Here is a 15,636-nt window from a genome sequence, read left to right as displayed (position 1 = left end):
TTAGAGTCATTCTTGCTAGTCAAGAATGAGACAAGACTACCAGTACCACTTAACATGGTATGGGAACACTAATTTAAAAGGATAAGATAAAAACACCTCTTTTAGCAGATTATATCATTGTATGTTGAAAAATCGGAGAGAATCAATCAAGAAACTACTGTAAATAATAAGAAAATCTAGTAAAGTAACAAGTTATAAACTTAACAGAAAGAAATACAGTAACCTTTCCATATTCAAATAATAATCAGGTAGAAGATGTAAGAGGAGAGAAGACTATTTAAAATAAAAACAAAGATAAAATACTTAGGCAATAACTTAACGAAATATATATGAAGAAAACTTTAAACCATTATTGAAAGAGACAAAAGTCAACATAAATAAAATAGCAAGTCGACATCATAATGTTGGATAGGAAGAGTCAACATCCCAATGATGTCAATTCTTCCTAAGTTAATTTATAAATTTAACTTGATCCAAAACAAACAAAAAACACAGGTTGCCTTTCTAGAATTAAACAAATTGATTATAAATTTCATATGGAAAATATCTAAACAAACAAGAGTATCCAGGAAAACCCTGAAAGTCTTTTAGTGTCATGTGGGGTGGGAAGCTAGCCACACCCAATATTAAAACATATTATAAAATCTCTATAATTTAAAAAGTGTGCTATTGGTGCATGGGTAAACATACAGACCAGTAAAATAGAATAGAAAGTCCAGAAATAGAAACATGTACATTTGAAATTATTAATTTGTGATAAAGGTGAGGAATTCAGTGGGGGCGGGGTGGGATTGAGTTTTTTTTGTTTTTTGTTTTTGTTTTGGCCTCACTGCGAAGCCAGTGGGATGCGGGCTGACCAGGGACGGAACCTGCGCCCCTGGTGGTAGAAGCGCGGAGTCCTAAACACTGGACTGCCCGGGAATTCCCAGGATTGAGTTTTTTAATAAAGAGTTGAGAAAACTGGATAGCCATTTGGAAAAATATAACATTGGGTCTGTATCTCACACTGTTCACCAAGATAAATTTCAAGTGGATCGGAAATCTAAATGTAAAATGAAACATACAAGTACTGGAAGAAAACATGGGTGAACACCTTTACAACCGAGGATTAGGGGAACTCTTCCTATGATCCAAAAGTCTAGAAGCAATAAAAGAAAAGATTGATAAACTTGACTATATAGCAATAAAAGAAGACCTTTTAGATGTCCAAACTCTCTCTCTCTTTCTCACACACACACACATCACACACACACACACACACACAGAGAAAAGCCCACTATAGATGAAATAAAAAACAGTGACAGGGGGCTTCCCTGGTGGTGCAGTGGTTGAGAATCTGCCTGCCAGTGCAGGGGACACGGGTTCGAGCCCTGGTCTGGGAAGATCCCACATGCCACAGAGCAACTGGGCCCGTGAGCCACAATTACTGAGCCTGAGCATCTGGAGCCTGTGCTCCGCAAGAAGAGAGGCCACGATAGTGAGAGGCCCGCGCACCGCGATGAAGAGTGGCCCCCGCTCACCGCAACCAGAGAAAGCCCTCGCACAGAAACGAAGACCCAACACAGCCAAAAACAAATTTAAAAAAAAAAAAAAAAAAGGATACAACAAAAGGAAAAAAGCTTTAAAAAAAAAAAAACAGTGACAAATTGGGGAATAATATCTTCAACTTAAATCACAAAGGGCTAATAGCTTTACTATACAAAGAACTAAAAAGAGAAAGCCAGTGACAATAGAAATTTGAGCAAAAGACATAAACAGTTCACAGAAAAAAAAATTTTAATGGCCCTTGAACATATTAAAAGATATTCAATCTCACTTTTAGTGGGATAAGCAAACAAAAACTCCATCAAAGTACTACTTTCCATCTCTCAGACTGGCAGATCCAAGTATTTCATAACATATTGTGTTGGCAAGTTTAGGGGGCCACAGACACTCATATATTGCTGGTGAGAATGCCAAATAGTGTAACCACTCTGTAGTGAACATGGCCCTATCTAGGAAAGTTACATATGTATTTATCTTTAACCCAGCAATCCCACTTCAAGGAATCTGTCTCAAAGATGCACTGGCAAAAATATGAGATCACTTATGAACAAGGTTATTCTTCGCAGTAGTATTTATAATAGCAAAAGATTGATAACTGTTTATCAGTGACAAATCACAGTTGAGTATTATGCACATATAAAAAGAAATGAGAAAGATCTTTATACGCTAATATGAGGCAAATTTATTGTTAAATGAAAATAAAAGGTGTAGAAGGTTACATAATGTGCAATTCTTTGTTTGAGAAAGGGGAAATATAGGGACTTCCCTGGAGGTCCAGTGGTTAAGAATCCACATTTCCACTGCAGGGGGCACAGGTTTGATTCCTGGTTGGTGAACTAAGATCCCGCATGCTGTGGCCAGAAAAAAAGGGGGGGGGGGATATATTAATAAATGCATATCAAAAAGAAACACTAGAAGATAAAACAGAAATTACAAAAAAAATTTACCTATGAAGATAGGAAGGGAACATTATAGAAGTAAAAATATGAAAGGAAGACTTCCCTGAATTTAACTTGTTATATAATTTTGTCTATAGAAATATAATTATTTTACATATTCAAAAATAGAATTAGGGGCTTCCCTGGTGGCGCAGTGGTTGAGAATCTGCCTGCCAATGCAGGGGACAAGGGTTCGAGCCCTGGTCTGGGAAGATCCCACGTGCCGCGCAGCAACTGGGCCCGTGAGCCACAATTACTGAGGCTGCGCGTCTGGAGCCTGTGCTCCGCAACAAGAGAGGCCGCGATAGTGAGAGGCCCGCGCACCGCGATGAAGAGTGGCCCCCGCTTGCCGCAACTAGAGAAAACCCTCGCACAGAAACGAAGACCCAACACAGCCATAAATAAATAAATAAATAAATTTAAAAATGGTCCACATCAAAAAAATCTTTAAAAAAAAAAAAAGAATTAAAAAGCAACTCCTAAAAATTGAGGACTGAAACAAATGAACTTAACTGTACATCAGATTAGTAGCTTTTTAAACAAGTTTATTGAGATAGAATTGGCATACAATCCACTGTATATATTTAAAATGTAAAATTTGATAAGTTTTGACATATGTATAAAGCCTTGAAGCCATCACTACAATAAAGACAGTGAAGATATCCATCATCCCCAAAAGTTTCTGCATGCTCCTTTGTAAACCATCCCTCCCAACCCTCCCCACACTTCTCTCCCCCGGTAACACAGGTACTTTCTATCACTAGAGATTAGTTTGCATTTTCTGGAGTTTTATATACAAGAGTCATATAAACTTTTTTGTCGGGCTTATTTCATTCAACATAATGATTTTGAGATCCATCCATGTTCTTGCATGTATCAATAATTCTTTCATTTTTGTTGCTGAGTGGTATTTTATCATATGTATATACCACAATTTGTCCATTCATCTGTTGATGGACATTTGAGTTGTTTCCAGTTTGGAGCTACAACAAATAAAGCTGCTATAAATGTTCCTGTACAAGTCTTTGTTTGGACATATGCCTTCTTTTCCCTTGGGGAAATACTAAAAGCTGAATGGCTAGATCAAATGGTAGCTATGTGAGGTATATGTTTAACTTTTGAAGAAGCTGCCAAACTTTTCCAAAGTGATTGTACCATTTTCCATTCCCACAAGCAATGTATGAGATTTCCAGGTTCTCCACATTATTGTCAGCACAGAATGTTCAGTCTTTTTATTTTGATTAATTCTAATAGGTGTGTAGTGGTTCTTGTTGTGGTTTGTTGTTGTTGCTGTTGTTTTTTTTAAATTTATTTATTTTTGGCTGTGTTGGGTCTTCGTTTCTGCAAGCAGGCTTTTTCTAGTTGTGCTGAGTGGGGGCTACTCTTCATTGTGGTGCGCGGGCTTCTCATTGCAGTGGCTTCTCTTGTTGAGGAGCACAGACTCTAGGCGTGTGGGCTTCAGTAGTTGTGGAGCATGGGCTCTAGTAGTTGTGGCTCTCGGGCTCTAGAGGGCAGGCTCAGTAGTTGTGGCACACGGGCTTTGTTGCTCTGCAGCATGTGGGATCTTCCCGGACCAGGGCTCGAACCTGTGTCCCCTGCATTGGCAGGTGGATTCTTAACCACTGTGCCACCAGGGAAGCTCCTCTCATTGTGGTTTAATTTGTATTTCCCTAATGACTAATGATGATGAACACATATTCACGTGCTTATATATAAGCAAATGAATGTGCGTGAAGTGTGTGTGAAGTGTCAAAATCGTTGGCCCATTTTTAACTAGGTTGGGTTTGTTTTGGGTTTTTTTTTCATATTTTGAATTTTGAGAGTTCTTCATATATTCTGAAGAAACTTCTCTATCAAATATATTCCCAGTCTTTGGCTTGTCTTTTCAGTCTTTTAATAGTGGTTTTTAAAGAGCAGAGGGGTTTTTTTGTTTTGTTTTGTTTCTTTTCTTTTTTTTTTAGCCGCACCATGCACCCCTGGCAGTGAAAGCACCAAATCCTAACCACTGGACCACCAGAGAATTCCCCTTGAAGAGCAGGTTTTTACTTTTGTTGAAGTCCCATTTATCAATTTGTCCTTTAATGAAGCATGCTTTTGGTGTCATATCTAAGAAGTCTTTGCCAAACTCAAGGTCACAAGGATTTCCTCCCATATTTTCTTCTAAAATTCTAGAAATCTAGACTTACAGTTTTGTATTCACATTTAGGAATATGATTCATTTTGAGTTAATTTTTTTATATGATATGAGGTATGGATTAAAGTCCTTGTGTGTGTGTGTCTTTTGTTTTTTTTTCTGCATATGGATATCCAATTGTTCAAGGACCATTTGTTGAAAAGATCTTTTTTCAACTAAATTGTCAAAAGCAATTGTCAAAAGTCAGTCATCTATGAGAAAACAATTCCATTTACAAAAGCATCAAAAAAGAATAAAATACTTAGAAATAAATTTAACCAAGGAGATGCAAGACTTGTACATAGAAAACTACTTAATATTGTTGATAATATTACCCAAAGTGATATACAGATTCAATGCAATCCCTATCAAAATCCCAATGGTGTTTTTTGCAGAAATTGAAAAACTCGTCCTAAAATTCATATGGAATTTCAAGGGATCCAGAATAGCAAAAACAATCTTGAAAAAGAAGAATAAAGTTGGAGGACTCACAATTCCCAAATTTAAAACTTACTATACAAAGTTACCATTATCAAAACAGTGCTGTGCTGGCATAAGGATAGACATATAGACCAATGGAGTAGAATTAAGAATCCAGAAATAAACTCTCACATCTATGGTCAATTGATATTCAACAAGGATGCCAAGACCCTTCAATGGGGAGAAGAATAATCTCTTCAACAAACTGTGCAGGGAAAACTGGATATCCATGTGAAAAAGAATAAAGCTGGAACCTTACCTTACACTATATACAAAAATTAACTAAAAATGGATCAAATATCTAAATGTAACAGCAAAAAACATAAAATTCTTAGAAGAAAATATAGGGGCAAGTCTTAATGACCTTGAATTTGGCCATGGTTCCTAACTATGACAAAAGCACAGACAATAAAAGAAAAAGTAGGCACATAGGACTTCATTAATATTAAAAACTTTTGTGTATCAAAAGACACTATCAAGAGAGCAAAATGACAACACACAGAATGAGAGAAAATATTTGCAAATCATATATCTCCTACAACTTAACAATAAAGAGACAAACAACTCAGTTAAAAAATGGGCAAAGGACTTGATTAGACATTTCTACAAAGACAGATGACCAATAGACACATGAAAGGATGCTCAATATCATTACTCATGAAGGAAATGCAAATCAAAACCACAGTGAGTTACCATTTCACACCTATAAGGATGGCTATAATTTTTTTTTAAAGAAAGCCACAGTGTTGGGGAGGATGCAGAGAAATTGGAACCCTTGTATACTGTACAATGGTGCCTTTGCTGTGGAAGACAGTTTGGTGGTTCCTCAAAAAGTTAAACATAGAACTACCCTACCATATGACCTAGCAATTCCATTCCTAGGTACATACCCAAAAGTATTGAGAACAAGGATTTAAACAGGCACTTGTACATCAACGTTCACAATATTGATGCAGCATTATTCATGATATCCAAAAGAAGGAAACAACCCAAGTGTTCATCAATAGATAAATGGATAAACAATGTGGTATATACATACAATGGGATATTTTTCAGCAATAAAGAAGAATGAAGTTCTGATACACACCACACAATTAATGAACCTTGGAAACATAATGGTAAATGAAATAAGCCAGACACAAAAGGACAAATATTGTATGATTCCATTTATGTGAAATATCTGGAATAGTCAAATTCATAGAGACAGAAAATAGATTAGAGGTTAACAGAGGCTGAGAGAAGGAGAGAATGGGAGTTGTTGCTTAATAGGTACAGAATTTCTGTTTGAGGTGATGAAAAATTATGGAACTAGAGGTGATGGTTGTACAACATTGTGATGACATAATTTAAAAATGAATACTACTTGGTTAAGGTAGGGTTTTCCAGGTTGCCCCACTTTAAAGTTAATGTTTTCCCTTTCTATATTCTTTGGAAGCAAGACTGCAAGTCCAGCCCAGCCTCAAAACTAGGAAGAAGTGTTTAAGTACCACCTCTTTTTTTTTTTTTAATATTTTTATTTTATTTATTTTTTATTTTTGGCTGCGTTGGGTCTTCATTGCTGCACGCAGGTTTTTCTCTGGTTGCGGTGAGCGGGGGCTACTCTTTGTTGTGGTGCACAGGCTTCTCACTGCAGTGGCTTCTCTTGTTGTGGAGCATGGGCTCTAGGCATGTGGGCTTCAGTAGTTGTGGTACACGGGCTCAGTAGTTGTGGCTCGCGGGCTCCAGAACACAGGCTGAGTAGCTGTGGTGCATAAGCTTAGTTGCTCCGCGGCATGTGGGATCTTCCCGGACCAGGGCTCGAACCCGTGTCCCCTGCATTGGAAGGCAGATTCTTAACCACTGCGCCACCAGGGAAGCCCTAAGTACCACCTCTTATAAGGAAGAGTATCTCCATACATTACTTGGAATTCTTCTGTAAAGGTTTGCTTCTACTCCACCAGTTAGTTATGTATTCAGTCATTTATGTGTCTCAGTATGGACTCATGTACATTTATTTTATACTTTGGATTATAATCTAATACTACACTATTTATTTGGTTGCTCAAATTATTCCATTTGGCCATTGGGGAACTCTTTCAGGTGGACTCCTACAACCTTTTAAAATTTTAAACACTTCCTTTTTGGTACTACAAGATGCTCCAGACTTATTTTGTATTTTCCTTGCCCCAGCTCTAAAATTAGACATTTCTCCAAGGATCTTTGGTTGCCTTTATTGGAGAATGGTATTTTGAAACCAAAATTTGGACAAAAGGTGTTCTCATCACTATGGAGATGTCATTGTTTCTAGGCCCTCTCAGTGGACAGAACTAGGTAATATATGTACGTATACTAACTTGTGGATACACACTTTCTCTCATTGTTTCTGTCTCTTTATCTGTACATATATTAAGCTAAACATGAGTTCATGCTGATGTCTCCAAATCTATTTCCAGTACCACAGGGTTCATTCCAGTCTTCCTTCTTGCTTTCTCCCCCTCTTCTCTTTCTGACAGTGAAAACCCTAGCTCCCAACACCCATTATACATTTACTTATTTGATCAACCCCAGTATACATGTTAAGCAGTTTTTTTAAAAATTTGATATCAAAGAATTATCCTTAATTTTTAGGTGTGATAATGACCTTGTAGTTATGTAAGAAAATGTCCGTATTTTTAAGAGATGCTTGTTGAGATATGTTGGATAGAATGTCTGGAATTTTCTTTAAAATATGCTGCAAGGGAATTCCCTGGCAGTCCAGTGGTTAGGACGCGCTTTCACTGCCTGAGTTCGATCCCTAGTCAGGGAAATAAGATCCTTCAAGCCACGGAGCGCAGCCAAAAAAAAAAAGTGATAGCTCTTGTGTATATCTTTCCACAGATCATTTATATATTTACAAATATATGCATACATAGATTCCATTTTCCTCCACACACAAATTATAGCATACTTTATATTCTGTTCTATACTTTTCTAAAAAACATTTAATTTTATAATTTCAGGGGCTTCCCTGGTGGCACAGTGGTTAAGAATCCACCTGCGAATGCCGGGGACATGGGTCCCATCCCTGGTCAGGGAAGATCCCACATGCTGCGGAGCAAGTAAGCCCCTGTGCCACAACTACTAAAGCCAGCACACCTAGAGCCGTGCTCCACAACAAGAGAAGCCAGTGTAATGAGAAGCCCGCACGCCGCAAAGAAGAGTAGCCCCCACTCGTCGCAACCAGAGAAAGCCTGCGTGCAGCCAAAAATTAAATAAATAAATAAATAAATAAATAAATAAATAAATAAATAAATAAATATATATATATATATATATATAATTTCAGACTTACAAAAAAGTGAAAATATAGAAGAATTCCTGTTTACTTTAATCCAGACTCCCCAAATGTTAACATTTTACCACATTTGCTTTGTTATTCTATTATTTTTTCTGTTCCGTTTGAGAATCCGTTGCAGACATAAGGCCCCATTACTCCTAAATATTTCACTGCGAATTTCCCATAAACAAGGACATTCTCTCCCATAAAGTCAGTACCATTATCAAAATCAAAGAATTAACATTGATATGGTACTATTATCTAATCTAGAAACCTTATTCAAATTTCACCAATTCTTCCACAAATGTCCTTTATAGAAAGAGGAGAAATGTTTTTTTCTATCCAGGCTCACATGTTGCATTTAGTTTTGAAAAAAATGAAAACACAAGTTTATAAATTGGAAAATAAAAACCCATTACCCCTGACCCTATTCCCCAAAGACAAGCATGGTTGACAGCCTTTATGTAAATCCTTCCAGAATTTCTTTCAATGCATATACCAATACACAATACACATATGTTATACACATTTAAACAGAAATGTGATATTATACACATAAGATCAATTTACAATTTGTTTTCCATTAATATTTTTATTTTTACACATCCTTCTTTTTATTGTTTTTATTGGAGTATAAGTGCTTTACAATGTTGTGTTAGTTTCTGCTGTACAATGAAGTGAATCAGCTATATGTATACCTATATCCCCTCCCTCTTGGACCTCCCTCCCACCCCCCATCCCACCCATCTAGGTCGTCACAGAACACGGAGCTGAGCTTCCTGTGCTTGATAGCATGTTCCCGATAGCTATCTATTTTACGCATAGTAGTGTATATATGTCAATCCTAATCTCCCATTTCATCCCACCCTCCCCCTCTTCCCGTGTCCACCCATCCATTCTCTACACCTGTGTCTCTAATCCTACCCTGCAAATAGGTTCATCTGTACCATTTTTCTAGATTCCACATATATGCATTAATATACAATATTTGTTTTTTCTCTTTCTGGCTTACTTCACTTTGTATGACAGACTCTAGGTCCAGCCACATCTCTACAAATGACCCAGTTTCTACATCATTCTTTTTAAAGTTTGCATGCTTTGATTAGTAATAATTTAATTAACCTCATATTGATGGACATACAGTGTTCCCAATTTTTAATTATTGCTGAAACATGATATAATAAACATCTTCATATTCATTTATCTTTAAGCACCCATGCAATTATTTCTGTAAGTAATTTTCTAGACATGCAAGTGTTCATTGAGTATATATTTTATAAATATACCTTGAATCCATCATCTTTCTATTTTCATCACTCTTGCTTTGTTTCTCTTTATTCCTTATTTTGATTACTCTAATCACCTCCTAACTGCCCTCTGCCTATAGATTTGCCCAGTCCATTCCATCCTACCAAGCTGCCAGACCCAATCACTGTTCTGCTTAAAACTGCCCAACACTTTCAAGACAGTTTACTGAGTATGGCACTAAAGCTCTTCATGATCTGCATTTTTTTTTTTTTTTTTTTTTGCATCTCTCAATGTTTGATCAAGAGCACGGTGCACTTCAGTCACACGGAATTTATTTATTTATTTTAATTAATTAATTAATTTATTTATTTATATTTTTGGCTGTGTTCGGTCTTCGTTGCTGCACGCAGGCAAGTGGGGGCTACTCTTTGTTGAGGTGCACGGGCTTTTCATTGTGGTGGCTTCTCTTGTTGAGGAGCACGGGCTCTAGGCACGCGGGCTTCAGTAGTTGTGGCACGTGGGCTCAGTAGTTGTGGCTCGTGGGCTCTAGAGCACAGGCTCAGTAGTTGTGACGCACGGGCTTAGTTGCTCCGTGGCATGTGGGATCTTCCCAGACCAGGGTTCGAACCTGTGTCCCCTGCATTGGTAGGTGGATTCTTAACTGCTGCGCCACCAGGGAAGTCCTAGTCACACTGCATTTAAATCACACTCTCCTACCGATGTGCCTTTTGGGCAAGCTCTTTCCTTTGCTTGGCATATTCTCCAGGTTAACTTCTATTCTTCCTTCCAGACTCAGCTCAGAGATCACTTTCTCCAGATGCCTATTCTGGCCTGCCCACTGAGGGGTGCTCCCAGAGCAGCCTTTGCATGTCACTATCATGACCCTCGTCCCATTGTGTTCACTTCCCTCTTTAACCAGACTGGGTCTATATTTTTACTTTGGGCTTACCAGTCCTTCCACAGTGTCTGATATGTGGTAGGTGCTCAGTAAATATTTGACGAACAATGGAATAGGCAAGGAAATTATCAGGGAGAATTTTACCTTGCTTCAAGACACTTTAGCACACTCAAACAGGAAATACATCTCAATGGGAGAAGAGAAATTTAGGAATAAAATGAAGATTAGTGGTTAGTACCACCAGGAACTATGGGAGAAGGATCCATCTGGTAATTATAATCATTCAGCCAACAAATATTTCCTAAGCAAATGCCAGGGACCAAGCACTATTCTAGCCCCTGGGCATATGGCAAGGGAGAAGACAAAGTCATGGCTCTCTTGGAATCTGCATTCTCCGGGGATATTCATGGGGCAATTTTATCTAAGCTTCCACTCTATCCCAGGCACAGATCTAGGTGGGGATAGGGGTGTGGTACAGAGACATAAGAAATTTTATCTGTCTCTTCAAAAAGCCTATGGCTGAATAAGGAATCCAAATATATATAGATATAATTACACACACTACAAAACAGAATATGTGATCATTTCAAAACCATTAATTAACCCAGTCAACAAATGTTATTGAGCATCTATATTATGTACCCTCTGTACATGGTAACAGATATGGCTCTTGCCTTCAAGTCACTTCCAGTATAGTAGGAGAGGAAGACATTTTCTTTAATCTCAATAATAGGTATATAACTATTAAGTACTGTCATATAAGACAAAACACCGGTAACTATGGGAGCATACAGTTTGGGAAGGCTTCCCTGAGGAAGTAGGGAATGCTATGAGAACACAGGAAAAAAGAGAGATAAGGTCAATTTAGGCAGGTTTCCTAGAGGAACAGGCATTTGAATGAGCCTTAAAAAATGGGAAAGTTTTATCCTGCAGGTGGAGAGGAGGGGCATTCCAGTCAGGGGAAAAGCATCAGTAAACACATTAGTATGGGAAAGTACAGTCTGGTCCAGTGTGGCTAACGGGAAGAGTGAATGGGACACCAAAAGGATGATGAGGATAAGAAGATATTACGGGGGAAAAGCTAGAGAGATGGATTGATGCCTCCATCCAAGAGTTTAGACTTTATTTGTTAAGCTAGTGGTTCCCTCAACCAATAGGCAGATCCATCTTAATTAGAACCTCAGAGGGAACTTTGTGGGTAAAATGAAAGTCAGCCATTGCATGGAGTTGCCACCAGAGGGTACCATAGGAGAAGGTCTACCTGAACACTTCCCTGTGGCCAGTATATTTTTTAATTTTAAAAGCTCCTTGGGTGATTTTTGATGCTCACTCAGCCAGCCTTAGGGACCACTGCTTTATACAACAGAGAACCATCAGAGGCTTTTAAGCAGGATAGAAACATAATCAACCCCATGTTTTATGAAACATAACTCTGGGGACAGAATGAAGGGATGGAAGGTCACAGATGGGGGATTAAGTGGTAGGTTATTGCAATGGGACTGGATGAATAGTTCTGGAATAGGGCAGCAACTATGGGATAGTAAGACAGCTGTGAGACAATTTCAGAGGCAGAACCAACAGGATTTGGTGACCAGTTGGATATGGGGCTAAAAAGGGAGAGGGAGGGAAAAAGATGAAGGTCTCAGGCCTGGGTGATTGAGATCATGATGCTATGATAACGTGATACTATGGCCATGACAAAATGAGGAACACAGGAGTTTGGTTTTGTCTGGGGAACTGAGAGGAGTTTGGTTTTGAACCCAGTAACTGGCATGACCTAATGGGGCTATTACTTGGCCTCAGAACTGGGTCCTATCTTCTCACTCTAATTCCCCTTTCTGAGTATAGTAGTTGTAATTTTTGGGAAGTTTTCTTCTGCTTCTTGCATCACCTATGTTCGTTATTGTCATGCTGGAGCTTTCCTCAAATGTCCAGTGATCCTTTGTTGGGGAGTCAAGATGTTGCAGGAAAATGGGGCGTGAGAGGCTGGTCAGGTCCCAGGTCTCAGGTGAGTCCCTGGAATGGGCCACCAAGTGAGGGTCCTGGCTTTGCAGAGGAAAAATTCAAGAGCGAGCCACAGTAAAGTGAAAGCAGGTTTATTTAGAGAGGAATACACGTTCCATAGGCAGAATGCTGTCCGTCTCAGAAGGCGAGAGTGGCCCTGGGCTGCAGGGGTGGTTAGTTTTTATGGGCTGGGTAATTTCCTATACTAAGTGGGAGGAATATTCTAACTGTTTTGGAGAAGGGGCAGCAGTTTCCAGGAATTGGGCCACCGCCCGCTTTTTGGCCTAAAATGGTCAACCTCCGAACTGTCGTCATGGCGCTGGTGGGTGGCTATCATTTAGCATATGCTAATATATTACAATGAGCATACAATGAGGCTCAAGGTCTACTGGAATTTGAATCTTCCGCCATCTTGGGCCTAGTAGGTTCTAACCAGTTTTCGTCGTATCCTCAAGGGCTATGTCATTCTTTTAAAGGTTGTGTCCTGCCTTCTTCCCTCCTGTCTCATAGGAAACTAAGCTGCACCTGGACTTTAGGAGGAAAGAGAAAGATCTAAAGTGTTGGCATCTAAGGTTCTTGTATTAGTCAGGGTTCCCCAAAGAAACAGAACCAGTAGGAGATATATGTGTATATATATATAGGGGGAGGGAGAGAGAGAGATTTATTTATAACAAATTGGCTTACTTAATACGGAGGCTGGGAAGTCCCATGATCTTCTGTCTGCAGGCCGGAGGCTCAGGAAAGGTGGTGGTGTAAGTCAGTCCGTGTCCAAAGGCCAGAGAATCAGGGGAGTCAATGGTTTAAATCCCAATCTGAGGGGCAGAGAAGGTGAGATGAGATGTCCCAACTCCAGTAGGCAGATAGGAAGCAAAAAGGGGTGAATTCCTCCTTCCTTTGCTTTTTCTCCTATTCAGGCCCTCAACAGATTTGATTATGCTCACTCACGTGAGGAAGGGCAATTTACTTTAAGGGATCTGTCAATTCAAATGCTAATCTCATCCAGAAACACTCTTACAGACACACCCAGAAATAATGCTCACTCTGGGTACCCTGTGGCTAGTCAAGTTGACACCTAGAATCAATCATCACAGTCCTTGAGGTTCTTGAAGGCAGATGGTCTTTGTTCACCATTATATTCCCTGTATCTAGCACAGTAAACAGTTGGTCAATATTGGCTGAATATGCAAGTGAAATTAATTGAGCACATCCCTGTATATGTAATCAAATTTCTATTAGAATTTATTTCTCTATTAATCAGATTAATTGTGTAGTATTGAAGATTTCCTAAAAGACCACAATCTCTTACTATAGATTGTATGTTCTACATCAGTGATCTCCACACTATAGCCTTTTATTTTTTATTTTTTTCTTTTGGCTGTGTTGGGTCTTCATTGCTGCACGTGGGCTTTTCTCTTGTTGTGGCGAGCGGGGTCTAGTCTTCGTTGCGGTGCGCGGGCTTCTCATTGCGGTGGCTTCTCTTGTTGCGGAGCACGGACTCTAGGAGCGCAGGCTTCAGTAGTTGTGCTTCACGGGCTCTAGTTGCTCCGCAGCATGTGCGATCTTCCTGGAACAGGGCTCGCACCCGTGTCCCCTGCATTGGCAGGCAGATTCTTAACCACTGTACCACCAGGGAAGTCCACTATAGCCTTTTAGATTTTTGTATTTTCTTCCCAACTTTGCTTCACAATTTTAGTAGTATAGGAGATGACAGTTAATTATCATGATTTGGTGAGAAAGAGGTGAGAAATTAAGCTATATATATATATTTTTAAAACATCTTTATTGGAGTATAATTGCTTTACAATGGTGTGTTAGTTTCTGCTTTATAACAAAGTGAATCAGTTATACATACACATATGTCCCCATATCTTCTTCCCTCTTGAGTCTCCTTCCCTCCCACTCTCCCTATCCCACCCCTCCAGGCGGTCACAAAGCACCAAGCTGATCTCCCAGTTAAGCTATATTTTTTAAAATTGCTCTTAAGTTTAGCTTTTGGCATTCCCACAATTAAGACATTCTTGGATGTGAAGCCTGGAAGGGAATACTCTTTATAAAATCTCCTTTGGAACTTAGAATTTAGATTTCAACAATTGGCAGTAAATGATTAACTTTTATCTTGAAAATATACCTTTACTCTCCTAACTGATTCAAAGTGCAATAACTATTAAATAAATATGTATTTATTGAATTCCTTCTATATGTCAAGTACTGCTCTGGACATTAGGGAGATGATGATAAATAAACGAGCAAAGATTGTGTTTGTTTGTTTGTTTTTTGTTTTAATTTTTATTTATTTACTTATTTATTTATTTTTGGCTGTGTTGGGTCTTCGTTTCTGTGCGAGGGCTTTCTCTAGTTGCAGCAAGCGGGGACCACTCTTCATCGCGGTGCGCGGGCCTCTCACTATCGCGGCCTCTCTTGTTGCGGAGCACAGGCTCTAGACGCGCAGGCTCAGCAATTGTGGCTCACGGGCCTAGTCGCTCCGCGGCATGTGGGATCCTCCCAGACCAGGGCTCGAGCCCATGTCCCCTGAACTGGCAGGCAGATTCTCAACCACTGTGCCACCAGGGAAGCCCCTGTTTGTTTGTTTTTAATGGGAAAATGTAAACATATACAAAGCTAGAGAAGATAGTATAATGGACTCCTACCTACCCATCACCCAGCTTAAACAATATCAACTCACAGCCTTCTTTCATTGATAAACTACCTCTCCATCCCTTCCCCTTATATTATTTTGAAGCAAATCCAAGACATCAAATTATTTCATCCATAAATATATTGGCATATATATCTAAAAGATAGGGACTTCCCTGGTGGCACAGTGGTTAGGAATCCTTCTGCTAACGCAGGGGACATGGGTTCCATCCCTGGTTCCGGGAGGATCCCACATGTCGCGGAGCAACTAAGCCCGTGCTCCACAACTACCGAGCCTGCGCTCTACAGCCTGTGAGCCACAACTACTGAGCCCTCATGCCACAACTACTGGAGCCCACATACCTAGACCCCGTGCTCCGCAACAAGACAAGCCACCTCAATGAGAAGACCGCAAAGAAGA

General features: G+C 39.4%; 1 protein-coding gene across 6 annotated transcripts in view; it reads right to left on the bottom strand.

The window, feature by feature from the left end:
- RNF212B (ring finger protein 212B) overlaps positions 1-15,636 on the bottom strand; it is a 49,103-nt gene that overhangs the window by 25,087 nt on the left and 8,380 nt on the right. For 5 of the 6 annotated variants that reach the window (XM_059913896.1, XM_059913891.1, XM_059913890.1 and 2 more), the window contains exon 2: positions 13,266-13,393. The exons of the other annotated variant lie outside the window; for it this stretch is intronic. The gene's annotated coding sequence lies outside the window, so the exon portion shown is untranslated. The remainder of the gene's footprint in view (positions 1-13,265; positions 13,394-15,636) is intronic. 6 annotated transcript variants of the gene reach the window in all.

Source organism: Balaenoptera ricei, chromosome 2, assembly GCF_028023285.1.
Source record: "Balaenoptera ricei isolate mBalRic1 chromosome 2, mBalRic1.hap2, whole genome shotgun sequence".
In the NCBI taxonomy this organism is placed as follows: Eukaryota; Metazoa; Chordata; class Mammalia; order Artiodactyla; family Balaenopteridae; genus Balaenoptera; species Balaenoptera ricei.
This window is presented reverse-complemented; position numbering and strand designations above follow the sequence as displayed.